At 39.4% G+C, this 15,634-nt stretch overlaps 1 protein-coding gene across 12 annotated transcripts in view; it reads left to right on the top strand.

The window, feature by feature from the left end:
- TRPS1 (transcriptional repressor GATA binding 1) overlaps positions 1 to 15,634 on the top strand; it is a 272,585-nt gene that overhangs the window by 36,724 nt on the left and 220,227 nt on the right. For 5 of the 12 annotated variants that reach the window (XM_087962113.1, XM_026689706.2, XM_026689714.2 and 2 more), the window contains exon 2: positions 13,099 to 13,184. The exons of the other annotated variants lie outside the window; for them this stretch is intronic. The gene's annotated coding sequence lies outside the window, so the exon portion shown is untranslated. The remainder of the gene's footprint in view (positions 1 to 13,098; positions 13,185 to 15,634) is intronic. 12 annotated transcript variants of the gene reach the window in all.

Here is a 15,634-nt window from a genome sequence, read left to right as displayed (position 1 = left end):
TTATCTGAGTTTTAAATCCATTTCCTGAATCCATATAAATCCAACTGTTAGCCAACTATCAGCAGAGTGAATCCATATTATAAATCCATGTGTAGTTGATTTGGTGGGTTGCTTTGCAATCAGGCAAGTAATTTTATCTGTAATAAATGTGGAAAATGATCCCATTTTAGTGATTTCCTTCTCAAGCATGTCAAGGCTTGTAGATCATTTATCTTTGCCAGTTTGGCTCGAATTCTCTGGGTTTGCAGATTTTTCTCTTTTCAGTTTCATTTCGGATTTGAAACAAGATTTTGCTTTGTGATCTGCATACAGATAAGGCTTGCTTGTATTCACATGAATCTTTAAGCTTGGTGAAGCTTTAATGTGTGCTTATCTGCAGCTGAGGTCACTTGTGATTCAGGAAACACTGAAGTGCTGTTTTACCTTCTCATTCTTTATTTTACTCTCAGAATGTGCTCCTCCCTTTTCTGTCTTTCTATTAGGGGGGACCTGGTAATATAATCCCAATCTATTTAGTTATAAACTATTCCCAGTGGCTTCAAGGGGCAAAGCAGATTGTCCCTAGTTCATCCACTGGAAGCTCCAAATAGAACAGAATAAGTCTCACATCTGAAATACATAACCTGGTAAACCTATACTAAGATTTAGATTAATTTAGCCCAGTGTTTTTCAAACTTGGCAGTTTTAAGATCTCAGAATTCTCCAGTGTGGATCTCTGGTTAAGGAAGACTTCTTATACTTGTTTAAAAAAATATTTCCAATATGTACTACCAAACAAGAATGAGTAGCTGTCTGATTCAGTGATGTAGTTCACAATATTATTTTTAAGTGTAAGGTTCTTGCTTAGTTTGGACTCAATAAACAAACCCAATTGTTGTGACTTATTTAACCAGTTATGGTTAAAGCACATCACCCAGCTGATATAAAGCCAGTTTCTCTTTGTCAATTGGATGTGTGTTCTTTGGTATCTATATCCAGCATAGTAGTCTAAGTAAGTTTGAATAAGTTTATTTTATACATTTCCTATTCGGTATTATTTTTAACTTTATAATGTGCAAGCTACATCCTAAATTATTGGGTGTAAATGAAAACACCTGTTTTGATTTATGCATGCATATTATTGTGAGTATTGTATTCAGAAGTGGATGGTTTTTTTTTTAGAACAATCAGTCATGCTTTAAAGAAACGTATAGTTAAATACAGAGTTTCTTAAACTTGCAAATTTAACATATGTGGACTTCAACTTCCAGAATTCTTGAGCCACTTGTTAAGGTTGAGAATTCTTCAAATTACCTTCTAAAATTCTTCCTTGAACTTGGGTCTCTACTACGTCCTTCTAAAGTTTCTTCTTAAAATGGTGTTGACTAAAATTCTTCTTGATCCTCTGATTAAGTCAGATTCTAAAATAATGTTTCTTTTCCCAAGAGAAATGTCAGTGGAGAAATAACTAGTTATAAAAAACAGATGAAATGTTTCTTTAGTGGAAAGAAATGGGTTGGAATCAGTGCAAAAATCAAAAGTCATACAGATGCACAAATGAATACAAACCTTTTTTGGTTAAGTAGCAAAATCAAGAAAATGATTTGATGATAGATTTGTAGCATGAGCTCTTGTGGCCTAACGTCCCTTTTATAATAAGCAGAACTGTACAGTTAGCCAGGGAATGGCGATACAACTTTGCACTTATGATTGATTAATCTAAATTATTAATGAATAAAATGTATTCTTCAATAACAAATCCATATAACTTTTTGCTATTGTGCACAAGTTTTGATATTTGCTTTGCAATGATGAAACATAGTTTGATTTATTTATATATTTATATGTTTCTAATTTTCTAATAGTCAAATAAGCCCTGGAAGCTTGATTTTCAAATATGCAAATACAGTAAATATAGTATATACAGTATATATAGCAGCCGTTATATATATTTTTTCTCTTACTGGCCTGCAAAAATTAGTGAAAAGTTGTAATTTTGTACTGGGTATCAAATATTTGGCTCAGAAGATGCTGGACCTGTCAGCTCGACAGACAGCAGCCCAAGTTCAAGACTTGAGCATCATGCAAAGGAGTGAGTTCCCATCCTGACTCAATCTCCTGCCAACCTAGCAATTCAAAAGCATGCAAATGCAAGTAGATAAATACGTACCACATTGGTGGGAAGGTAACAGCATTTCATGACATTATACTGGCCACATGTTCATGGATTTATTTTCGGAGAGCGCTGGCTCAATGGTCTTAAAATGGAGATGAGCACTGCCACCTATAGTTAGCAACAAGTAGTGGAATAAAATCCGCAGGAACTTGTATCAAATATTTATTTCTTCCGTTCTTCGTTAGTGCACTTGATTTTTGTATTGAGTAGAGAATAGAGTTGGATCATAGTAGCCCTTATCTGCAACTACTCATTTGCCTGGATAAAATTCTAGATGTCTGAACCTATGAGATTCTGTGATAATCTGAATCTGATATAATACAACTTGAATTCAGAAGAACTAGAGTTAATTGCTACATATTACTGGTCATGACAAAACTAAGTGGTAAAAAATGAGGAAATAGTGATAAGGTTTTGTCAAGATATGTTTTGTTGGTACAGGGATGACTGGATGGAGCTATAAATTGAGATGGGCAGCTTTCAGTAGGTTCAAGCCTATTAGTGAAGTTCAGTTGCATGAGGCAAAATATTCCTCAGACGCTTGTGAAATTAGTTTTGAATTGAGGTTATTAAGGCTTTCATCATCGGTGCATTTTGCTATAGAGCTCAGGAAATATATGAGGGTAGACCATTGTTGTCCTGATCGTCTCAGCATATAATTATTGTCTTACCACGAATCAGCAGTTACAAATTGGAAAATGCTTAGTAAGGACAGTCCCTGGCAGGCAGTCTGACAGTATTTTGGTATATTGCATAGAATGATTTAAGGCTGGACAGAACTGGTGAGTTAATTCTAAAAGTTACATGTTCTTAATGTTCTATAGGCAACCTATAATTTGAACAGAGGACATGTCAGCATCATGATGGTTGGTCCTTGATAAGTATTATAGTTAAAATTGCAATAATTGCAAATTGTAAAATAGCTTATTTTTCATTTTTATAAGAGGCGGGTTGAAAACGTTAGCACCCAGAGACAGTATTGGAGGGGTAAGAAAAATGTCCCATTTTACAAAATGAGGAGTTGATGAGAACTGGGGAAAAAAACCTCTGACGGTTTGGATATCATGAAAAATATAGAAAAAGTCTAGGTCTCAGGGCTTTGTGTGTCTGCCCAAAAGGTTTAGGGGCTGTCCTTAGAGATCAATTTTGGGAAAAAGGTTTTTTTCTTTCATTCCATGTACTTACCAAATTGCAACGTAAGAGATCATCGCGAAGAAGGTGGTCACTAAGATTTTACACCAACAAGATGGCTTATAATCAGCGTGTGACAAAAGGAGAACTGAAGTCTGATCTATAAACATAACAATTTTTTAAAATATGATTTAATACAGTTAATTATGGTTGATTACATTTTGTTTTGTATGTTTTCCTGCCTATTATTGTTTGGAATGTTGGCCTTACTTGACTGTCAAAGGCTAAATGCAGCTCTAAGTCCAGAAAGGAATATGTATCCTGGTATTAATGGTAGTACGTTGTGTCTGAGAATTGAATGAATGAATGAATGAATGAATGAAAAACATGTATTTCTTTTTTCTTTGTGTAATTGCTGAGGAGATACTATTGAGATTTTTGCTTCTTTTACAGTATACCTCAAGAATATAGTAGGCAGATAAGAACACAATTCCCTAATTTTTAATATGAAGATTTCAGGTATCTAAAGTTGAGGTTTTAGCCATTTTAGAGTCCAAAGCTTGACATGATGGGTTTTCTGTTTGCTGTTTGTTGGATATGTTGAGATACTTCTTTATTTTAATGATATGGTGACATGCTCATTTATAAATTCTAAAAAAAAAGGTATTAAAGCTATCGTTCCATATTGACAGCTGTCTGGTATTTGCCAGATAGTGTCCTTTGTGGAAAGTGTGGAAGATGCTGTTGGTTTTACAAGATTTATTGAAGCTACATATTTTCATGTGCGCGTACCTAGGATCATCTGTATATAGCGAGGTGCATAACTTTTCCCTCCTTGTTTTTAGGGTTAGATGCCACTTTTCCTTCCAGTGAGGCACCCGTTTTTCAAAATAGGATAGTTAAATTCAATTATAATTACATTAAATTTAGTAATTAAATCATTTGCCATATTACAGTTTGCAGTTTGATTACTATATTTTGAAACAATCTGAAGGTTTCTTCCTAGGTTTCTGTAGGTGGCATCTGGACCTGGAATCTTATCTTCAAATGTGTCCGGCAGAAATATCCCAATTTTTTTCCTCTTAGGACTAACAAAGCAGTCTTCTTTTCCTCTGCTCTTTGATTGCTTTGGGATCTCTCCAGGATGAATAATTTGTAGACCTATTGCCTGTAGTTATTCTTACTTTATGTATCTAAATCCATAAAAAGACATGCTGATAGTAATAGTCTTGATATATTAGATAACCAATTCACTGATAACACACTGATTCCACAAGAGCTGATCTTCGTAACTATGGAAATCCATTATTTCGCACTTAATTTAAAAGATAGAAATTTTGGAAATCAGTGTCTAAACATTACCAAGGCACTTACTTTGCATATGTTTTGAAATTGAGTTACGTGGTTTACAGCCCAATTTGTGCCTCCCCTGGTATTCCTCAATTGAAATTTTCATTGCTCTCAGTTGGCATGGTCAGTATTGTGGGAGGCTAGCAACTGTGGTTCAACAACATTAGGAGAATGTACTCTAATCCAAATGCATTGTAAGCCATAATAGTTTCACACTTTGGTTAGTCAGAATGGTAGGTGGAATGAGTGAAATAGCATCTGTACTTGATTTTCTTCCTTACATAGCTAAGAACAGTTAATAAAAACATAAGAAAAGATTATTTAGATTGGAAGATCAGATTAAACGAGGAAAAAATAGACATTTATTTCTCACAGCTTACTTGTAGTTCAGTTTCCCCCTTTTTATCTCAAACTATCCTGGTACTACCACTTTTTTAAAAAAAAATTGAATAGTTGAGAGAATATTATATTTTTGAGATAGAATATATAGGTAGTTTTCACTTGGAGCTTTGGTGGTGCAGTGGTTAGAATGCAATATCGCAGGCTAATTCAACTCACTTCCAGGGAGTTTGATCTTCACCAGCTTAAGGTTGACTCAGCCTTCCATTCTTCCAAGGTGGTAAAATGAGGGCCCAGATTTTTGTAGGCAATATGCTGATTTTGTAAACAATTTAGAGAGTACTATAAAGCATTATGAGGCATTATGTAAGTCTAACTGCTAGTGCTAGGTGCTATTGCTATTTGAAGACTGCTTTGCTTAGTGATGCTTCAAAGTTATGACAGTGCTAAAACATGACTTTATGATCAGTCCTTGCACTTATGACCATTAGTGTCTTGTTCACAGGATTGAGATTCAGGTACCTTTGCAGTAGATGGGTGTTCAGGACTGTCACAGTCTTCTGAGGTAATGATATCCCTTTGTGTACTTCACAGCTAGTTTCAGACAATAGAGAATCTGGCAATAAAATAGCAAATTGTGTTCACGTGATGTCTCACTTAATGACCATGGGAAGTGAAGTGGTTACCTGAGATGACAATGTGATGTTGTGCTTAACCACATTGCTTAAGATGGAGTTGTTGTTAAAATGAGGACTATATATTTTTTATTTTACTCTGATTAGTTTTACACTGGCAACTTTTCATTTATCATTCAGTTTTCATGACATAAATCAAATAAAAAATATATAGGGGACAAAATTTAAAATTGTTGACTGTGTGCGCATATATGTGTGCACATGCACACATCTGTAATCTAGCCAACTGAACACTAAAGAAAATCACAGGAAGGTCAGGAGCATAATAATAGTTCTCCACTCAGATTTATTTATTATATACGCAGTCTGCCTTTTTCTGAGAGGTTAAGCTGACATAGATAGTCATCCCATCTGTCATCATTGTCCCAGAGATCTTATGAGATAGACAAGGATGAAAGAACAAATTCCTAACAACCAGGCTATGGTTGTACCTGAACCAGACTCCCCAACCCTAGTTTATCTTCTTAACCATAATGAATGCCACATAATTAATCTTCAGCAGAAGTCTGCATGCTTTAAAAATGAATGAAAACAAGTATTCAGACCTACAATGAACATAATCACTCTCTGTGGTTTATTGGAATGGCTGTCTATTTCAGGTTTCCAAAAAAAAAAAAAAAAAGTATCTGGAAAAAATATATGCAACTACTTTATCGGGACAATTCATTAATGGGACTCTTAAAGCAATTGCAGTTTTTTTAAAAGGTTCACATGTAAATCTAAATATTGGGCTGGTTTACGAACAAGAGATTGAGGGGCTAAATTTCACTTCTTTCAAATGTGGTTCAAGCTTATACAACTCTAAAAGTTCTAAGGTATACTTGTTTTGGTAAATAACATGACATACAGCCATCATGACTAGTATCTATTGATCCTTATATTCAATTAATTAACTTAATCTCTTTTGAAAGGAATGCGATTTTACAGGCATTGTTAATATTTGTGACAGCAAATTCCATAGCTTACCAAGGCATTCTGTTCAGTAGAGCTGTGCTGAAGACTTCTTTCATCTCCCCTTCCATTCTTTCCATTTAGTTTTTTGGAAAATGTATGGCTTTTCAGTTACAAAACTGTGTTCACAACACAATTTTTGATGATACTCTCACAGACTGACTTCAGAAAGTAAAATCAACAAGCAGTAAACAGAGTGGTGTGCACTAATCTATGTTGGTTTGAATCAAAGCATTGTGTCATCAATAGTTTTATCTTGGAGTCATTCTTTAATCATCCCTGGCATAGAATTTCCCTTTCTCCCATGAGCTGTTCAGAGCATCCAGAAGTGGGAGGTGCTTCAGTCTCTTCTGGAAAGGCTGGGCTTAAAACTCCAGGATGCTCCTCCTCCTCCACGGGACACCACCCCAGCGTCCCCCAGTTTTAGCTTAGCCTTCGTGGTAAGAGGTTGTGCACTCCCTGACTGGAATGGTTTTCTGATTCAGCTAGTCAAAATTCAGGTTTGCTCTTGGGTTAATTCGGCTTGTAAATTTTCCCCCAATTAATTTGGCGATTTCAAGGCTTGTGGCTCTATTAGGTCACCCCCCGATCAGTTTGAGAGCAGTTCTTTGTGGCTGGAGGAGCCTGCCACTCCGCAGGTAGCCTGAGACGGCCGCTTCAGGCAATTAGCTTATCTAATCCCCGATCGTCTTATCTCTGTGATCTTGGCAGAGCACTCGCAGCCGTGGCTCACTTCTCCTTGCCGTTTCGACTGACAGGATCATTTATTTGACAATTTAGAGAGTCAGCAGCAGCGGCTCGTTAAACTGCTCAGGCAATTAACACCGGAGATTCTGCCTTCCCACCATTTTCAACGACTGGCTTCAAGTTCGCGCCTAAATATCACAGGCACCATTCCCCGCTGGTTTCCCTTTTTGGGGACTGGGGCAAGTACCTTCCCACTCCACTTCCCTGGCATTATTTCTCTTTTATCTTGCTGGCGTTGGATAAGCAGGCTAGTCCTTAAACAGGAATTTTTTCCTTTTGCAATTTCTTTTGGATCATTACATTGGAGTGAAGCCGCAAGTGCCATTTCAAACAGCGGGACGTTTTTGACAGGAAAGGATCCATCCAGGCCCTGTATAGCTGGTTTCCCTTGTTGGGGACCCTTAGATACTGTTTCCCATATACACAGTTTTACATGTAGATATGGGCACGTATATGTATATGTATATGTATATGTATATGTATGCGTATGTGTATGTGTAATAACAACAATAATAATAACAGGATGACCAGGATGTTCCCATGGAGGTGGGGTCGATCCATCAGATGGACTTGGGGTTGTCAGAGGCTGACCCACAAGAACGAGGAATGTTGGATGACGAAGGCCTCATTCCGGACCAATGTACCTTTTCTGGCCTTTTTCGTCCGCACCTCTTTAAATCTTTACTGTTCAAAGCAAAGAACATCGCTAAACTAGGCACATCAAGGCCTCATCCATTGTCAACAGGGTCTCAGGACAAATCCGAGAATCTAATATTCTCACAACCGGCTAATGAGGCAGAAACTATTACTGTCCCTCATATGTTTGCTGAATTAGTACAAAATCAATGGGCATCAGTAGCAGCCTACCCAGCCCCAACAGGGTACGATAAATGATATTATAATTTGGCACCAGAGTTTTCAAATTTTCTCAAAACGCCGGAGGTGGATGAGCCCATTGTGGCACTGGCCTCTTCTTCAACCTTTCCCATTGAGGCCAAGGAAGCCCTGAGACCGGAGGAAAAGAGAGCAGAGTTGGCACTCTAGGGCGCATGTTTCTGATGCCTGGGCCATTAGGGCAGTTACAGCTGCGTCCTTTTTTACACAATCCTCCCGACGATGGATCTTCCACTTGAGGGATATATTGCCGGCATCAAATGTCAGAGCCCACCAGGACATTGCTAAGATTATTGCAGCGGCAGAATTCTCTGCCGACGCTGCATTTAATGCAGTCAAATTCTCGTCTAGAGCCATAGCATCTCACTTATCAGCACGGAGACTGCTGTGGCTCAGACATTGGCAGGCAGATACCAAGCATAAATGCAAGCTGGCATCAGCCCCAATATCGGGGGATAAATTATTTGGCAGTGTCTTGGAGCCCCTGCTTATTGAGAATAGAAACAAGAAAAAAGTGCCCCCCCTCTTTTTCGGAGGTCTGAAAACAGAACGCTCCAGTCATTTCGAAGGGACTCCTTTCGGCCCTACTATCAAGGCCCATACGTTCCCAGATCGCAGAGAACATCAGGCTACAGGCCCAGTTTTAGACAGGATAGGTTGGAATCTTCCGATAGAGGTCAGCGGGGAGGCCAAAACAGAAGAAACCCCAGAGGTACCAGAGACTGATTTTTTTCATCGCCCCAAGTGAGTCCTTGACAGCAGCTCCCATTAGAGGGCGGCTAAAATTGTTTGCTGATCAATGGGACAGCTCCACCTCTGATGCGTGGGTCAGGGACTCTGTTAGGTTTGGTTTGGCGCTAGAGTTTCAATCCTCCCCCCCAAAAACTTTTTCATTAGGAGCCCTAGATCTACGGACCCCATTAAGAGAGCGTTGATGCAGGAGGCTATCAATCATCTTCTGCATATTCGGGCCATTAGAGAGGTCCCATCTGAACAACGGGGTCAAGGCTGTTACTCTCTATTGTTTGTGGTCCCAAAGAGTTCGGAGGGCTGGAGGGCAATTCTAGACCTCAAACGTCTGAATAGATCATTGGTTTATTGAAAATTCAAAATGACTACTCTCCAGTCCATTCTGCTCAGCATCAGAGAGAACGATGTCCTGACCTCTATAGATCTGACAGAGGCTTATCTACATATACCGATTAGACCTGCTCACTGCAAATATCTTAGATTTTACTATTGTGATCGGCACTACGAATGTATCGCCCTACCATTCGGTCTGGCTTCGGCCCCTAGGACTTTTACCAAGGTCCTAGCGGCTTTGGCTTCATCCCTCGGGATCAAATCTATTCGTTTACAATGTTATCTGGATGATACTTTAATTTTGTCATCTTCCAGACATCAAGCAAATTTGGATACTAAGATTACTCTGGAGACCCTTCAAGGTCACGGCTTTTCCATAAATTGGGATAAAAGCCATTTGATCCCTTCATCTAGGCTAGTTTATTTAGGGGCAGTGATAGATACCGTGGAGGGCAAGGTTTTTCTCTCTCAGGACAAGTTGAATAGTATCCAGTCTTTGGCCAGAGAGATCAGAGCCTTAAAGAGGGTTTCCCTGGCAGTTCTGTCTCAACTGTTAAGGAAACCGATTTCTTGTATTTCCATTGTGCCTTGGGCTCGATTCCATTCTAGAGATCTGCAATGGTTCCTGCTACCTTTCCAGCGATCCGGAAGAGCCACTTCCAACGTCTGGATAAAGGTACCACACAATGTTCTCCGATCGCTCTGCTGGTGGTCGGAAAACATGATAAACAAGGGGTGTCCTTTCAAGGAACCTTGCAGGGCAACGATCACAACCGATGCCAGCCTGGTAGGATGGGGAGCTCACTTCCAATCCCACACTGCACAAGGAATTTGGACTATTTCTGAACAATCACAAAGCATCAACCTGTTGGAGCTGCGAGCAGTTCATCTGGCGTTACGCAGTTTTCTACCCCTTTTCCAATCACGCCACGTTCTGGTCTTGACAGACAATATCACAACCAAGGCCCACGTAAACAGACAGGTGGGTACCCACTCCAAACTTCTGATGCTGGAGACGGCCAGGTTGTTCAAATGGGCCGAGGCCAATCTGTTGTCGCTCAAGGCAGAGCACATAGCAGGGGCCTTAAACACACAAGCGGACTGGCTCAGCAGGGCCACGATAGATCAGACAGAGTGGCGCCTACACCCGTCTTTCTTCCAGGAAGCAGTGCGGAGGTTTGGGCAACTGGTGATCGATCTATTTGCCTCTTACCTCACACCCAATTGCCCCGGTATATTTCAAGGTACCCGACTCAGGAGGCAGAGGCCGTCAACGCCCTGCGATGTCAGTGGCCTCCTGAACTTCTATATGCGTTTCCTCCACTCCCTGTAATACACAGGTTGATACAGAAGTTATTGGAGGAACGAGCAGAATTGATATTGGTCGCCAGGTGAACGTGGTTCGCGGACTTACAGGACCTGTCGAGAGAACAACCTTGGAAAATTCCACCATCGAGGGTTTCCCTCTCGCAAGGGCCAGTACTTCACCCAGACCCACAATGGCTCAGCCTAGCCCTATGGAGGTTGAGCGGAGCCGTTTAAGGACCCAACAGATTTCAGAGGATGCCATTGCCACCATACAAGCATCCAGACGGTCCTCAACAAATCGTATATACAAGGCCACGTGGTCCGCTTTCTGTCGCTGGTGCCGGAGGTCTAAGATTGACCCAACCGCCCCATCAATAGGACAATTATTGGACTTTTTACAGGAGGGGTTGACCAAGGGCCTATCTCCAAATACTTTATGCAGACAGGTGGCGGCCTTAGCCTCGGTGATATCCTGGGGTGACCTTCGTTCCATAGCGCACCATCCACATGTCCACAGCTTTCTTAAGGGTGCTGCAAACTTACGACCTCCTGTAATTCACCGCTATCCGACTTGGGAGCTCAACAAGGTGTTAGCTGCACTAACAACTGGCCCGTTCGAGCCTTTAAGAACCGCTAGTCTCAAATTCCTGACATATATGGTGGTCTTCTTAATTGCGATCATATCAGCAAGGAGGATTTCCGAATTGGCAGCATTGTCAATGAGAAAGGACCTGTGCGTGTTTCATGCGAACAGAGTGGTTCTCAGATTGGATCCATCGTTCACCCCTAAAGTAAATTCAGTCTTCCATAGAGCGCAGGAGTTGGTGCTTCCAAATTTTTGTCCGAAACCATCTCATAGACTGGAGCATCAATGGCATCGACTTGACGTTCGAAGGGCGTTAATCATCTATCTAGACCGCACAGCGGCATTTCAAAAATCTGAGGCTCTATTCCTATCCTTCAACCCATCCACTTTAGGACACAAGGTGTCATCGACGACCATTGGTAGATGGTTGAGAGCCACCATAGCTAAAAGTTATGAATGCCAGTCCATCTCAGTTCCTAAGGGCATTACAGCCCACTCAACAAGGAGTGCGGCAACATCAGCAGCATGGGCCACACGGGCTTCCATAGACGAAATTTTCAGAGCGGCAACTTGGGCTTCACCATCGCCCTTTGTCAGAAATTATAAAATTGATGTCTATGCCTCAGCAGACGCTTCATTTGGCAGAAGAGTCCTGCAGAGGGTCCACAGAGTTTAGGAGTTGATTTCGATCCAGAGGGAGTCCCTCCCTAAGGACAGGCCAAGCTTTGGTATGTCCCACTTCTGGATGCTCTGAACAGCTCATGGGAGAAAGGGCGTTGGTACTTACCTGATACGCCCGTTCTCTGTGAGCTGTGAAGAGCATGCAGCCCCACCCATTTCTTTCCGTTTGGTGGGGTTCCGTTCCGTTCAGGGATCTAGATTAGGTGATGAGTTCCGGACTTTGGCACTCAGTCTTCGCAAAACTGGGGGACGCTGGGGAGGTGTCCCGTGGAGGAGGAGGAGCGTCCCGGAGTTTTAAGCCCAGCCTTTCCAGAAGAGACTGAAGCATCTCCCACTTCTAGATGCTCTTCACAGCTCACAGAGAACGGGCGTATCAGGTAAGTACCAACCTCTCTATACCCTCCCCCTTTTTTTCTTAGTTTTCATTGAGTCATTCCTAAAACTTTAGGATTTGGATCCTGGTCAATGTGCTTTTGCTAAGATCACATTAGAATATAAATACATGGCTGGAGCAAAATAAATTGCAATGTGCAATTCAGACTTCAGACTTCCTTATGGTGATCTGTGTTTGCCATTTGAATGCCCACCCTCTCATTATGTTCTTCGCTATCACAACAGCTTGCTGTAGTAGGCCTTTATTTCAGTTTTATTTATGAGGAATAGAGCTATTAATTTGACAAAATCACAGTGAGTTGCTTCATTAGCAAATTGAGATTAATTAAAAAAAATGAGACAAATTATAATTAAAAATGAGACGCTTTTAAATAGAGTAGATCTGGGTGTGGACCTTTGATTAATTTTTAATTTACTTGTCCTGTGCAATAAGAAATGGGTGGATCAGCTTGGCTGGCTAAACCAAACTGGTCTTGTTTTGGCCAAACTATCAGTGTCTGAGATCAAGTGTGTAATTTTATGCTTCTGTATGATTTGGATTTTAACTAATCTGCTTGAAGATTTCCCCCTACTTATACCAGTGCCATAGAATTAGCTTGAAAATTGTGTCTAAATTGGCTGAGTATTTTTCTTTTTTTTTTCCTGCAAAAATTGTATTGCTTAGAAGTCATGTAATATAAAATGCTTTGAACCTCTGAGAAAATGATTTGGTGAAGCAGACGGTATCCAGAACCAGGTAGCCAAGTCTCTTTTTTTCTTTCTTTCTTTTTCCTATCTATCCACAGGACTTAATCTGAACCAAAATTTCCTACCTGGAATTTGATTCGGTGCCAGATTACAATCTTGGAAATATTTATCACGGAGAGTTACTGTGAGTATAAACCATTTCCTCTGGCCATTCAGAAGTATCAGCTACTTCTCATTTGTTTTGTCTGAGAACAGGCATTCATTCATGTTTAGGAGTCATACCTGAGGAATATTAGCATTTCTGCTTTAGCTTTAGGGATTTGAGGTAGTGTTCACTACTTAACAGTTACTGCTTCTTTTTGCTTTTCATTTAGATGCCACAGATTCATCTGTATAATACAGGCTTATGTATATCTCATTTACAAGATCTTTTAGCTCGCTGTTACTTCTGTATCAGTTTAATATTTCTTGCTAGCAATTAAGATGCTCCACTCATTGACTGGAAGATAGCAGTTTGACACCCAGGTACTGCATGATGGGGTGAGCTCCCATTCTTGCCTCAGCTCTTGCCAGTCTACCAGTTTGAAAACATGCAAATGCGAGTAGATAAATAGGTACTAATTTGGTTGGAAGGTAATGCTCCATGCACCTTGGCATTTAACTATGCTGGCCACGTGGTCACAGAAGTATCTTTGGACAATCGTTGGCTAGGAAATAGAGATGAGCAGTGCCCCCTAGAGTTGGACACAACTGAACAGGGAAACGTTTTACTTTTTTTTAAACTAAAGTAAGCAATTCTATTAAGTTAATTCATGATTTGCTATTCAGAGTGTTGACAGTAACAGAGATGATCTTATAAAATACTACTAAGTAGGTGTTGCAAGGCTGGAAGCCTAAAATATAACATTGGAGTTAGGGAAATCTGGGTGATTATTGACTAACAATTACCTGTTAAATCACTTTAGGTGGTTTTCTTTTTTGTCACTTTTAGTTATGTATTTAATTTATAAACATCCTAGAGCTGTTTTTGGGTGAGAATATGGTGAATATCTCATAGGCCAATGAATTTGTTAGTGGACAAGATTCATTTTCATTCATATTGTCTCTCTCTCTCTCTCTCTCTCTCTCTCTCTCTCTCTCTCTCTCTCTCTCTCTCTCTCTCTCTCTCTCTCTCCTGTCTGTCTGTCTGTCTGTCTGTCTGTCTATCTATCTATCTATCTATCTATCTATCTATCTATCTATCTATCTATCTATCATCGAGTCAGTTCCATGCAAGCAAATTGTGGTCCATGAATCCACTGAATTGGGTGGCAGAAAAAGAGGGAAGTGTCCAGTTCCATAAACGTTGAGGAATACCATGCAGGCAGATGAGTTATTTGACAGAATTTAGGGAGTGTTGAATCCCTTCTCTCCATCCACAAACTGCCAGTGACAGGAAGACAAATAATCCAATCTTGAATTCATTGCCAGTATTTTAACAATCAGTTGTTGTGGCATTTATTTCTTAATTTGTTAGATTTATAGCCCTACCTATTTTATTTTCTGGGAGTTGAAGACCATTTACATGAAGCTATCAAGTTTTACTTTATTCCATAAAAATAATCCTGTGAAGTAGATTGCACTGAGAGTAAGACTGCCCCAAAGTTACTCAGTGCATTTCAGTGACTGAGCTGAATTTGAACTTCAGTCTCCTGAGTTCTAGTCCAATTAATAATCACTATACTATACTGTCTTTCTGTGGATTGTTGGCTGCCTTGCTTGATATGCTTAGGGAGAAAGAAAGGGAAATAAAAGTGATGATACATTATTTCACAAATACCTGTTGTGTAATGCTGGTAGTAGAAATTGCAGACATTTATTTTTGGAGTTAATTGATCTATTCAAAAGTTATTAAAAGTCACTGATAATCTGTGAGTAGTTCAAGTGGATTTGTTTTTTGTTGTCTGAGAAACATGAATAACACTTGGTGTTTCGTAAATGATCAAAAATAGGAGTTTCTATAATTTGATGTTTCTGGAAATGGCTTAGAGTCATGGATAAAGTTAGCAATCATCTCATAAAGTAAGTTAAAAAACAGACAAAAATAGACTGCTTCCAATTCAGGTTTTAGGTTCTTTGATCTGTATTGGAAGAGAATTACAAGAAGAGGCATGTATAACTTTCTATCTTATATACTGTTTCTGACTAAATAGATGCTAAATATAAATGTATGTACTTTGCCAGAGCTTCTAAAGAAAGAAATTTACAAATATGACTTAGGTTGAGAAGTATATATACTCAAATTTATTCTTTTATCAAATTTGTATGGCTGTTCATCTCATAAAGAGTAACAACAATCAAATAAAACAATAATATAAAAACAATAATTATAAACCAAATAAGTTAAATTAAATCTAGGTATAAAACGTTGACCGTCATTTTTGATGCCTGAAAATATTTGCCACAACATGCAGGTAGCTGTAATTTTTAAACATAACCAATTGATTTTTTAAAAGAAAACATTTTTATTGAGGGAAAACAAACTTTGAAGTCTTTCAGAGGAAATACAATTTTTAAAACACAATGAATAATTATTTAGTCAACCACATTTAGTTTACTGTTCATGTAAACAGTTTTCCTCGTTTATGTGAATTT

The sequence above is a fragment of the Notechis scutatus genome, chromosome 3 (genome assembly GCF_049901735.1).
Source record: "Notechis scutatus isolate UNSWTSFEM ecotype Mainland chromosome 3, rNotScu1.2, whole genome shotgun sequence".
Lineage (NCBI taxonomy): Eukaryota > Metazoa > Chordata > Lepidosauria > Squamata > Elapidae > Notechis > Notechis scutatus.
The sequence above is the reverse complement of the archived record's forward strand: the minus strand, read 5'-3'. Positions and strand labels throughout refer to the sequence as shown.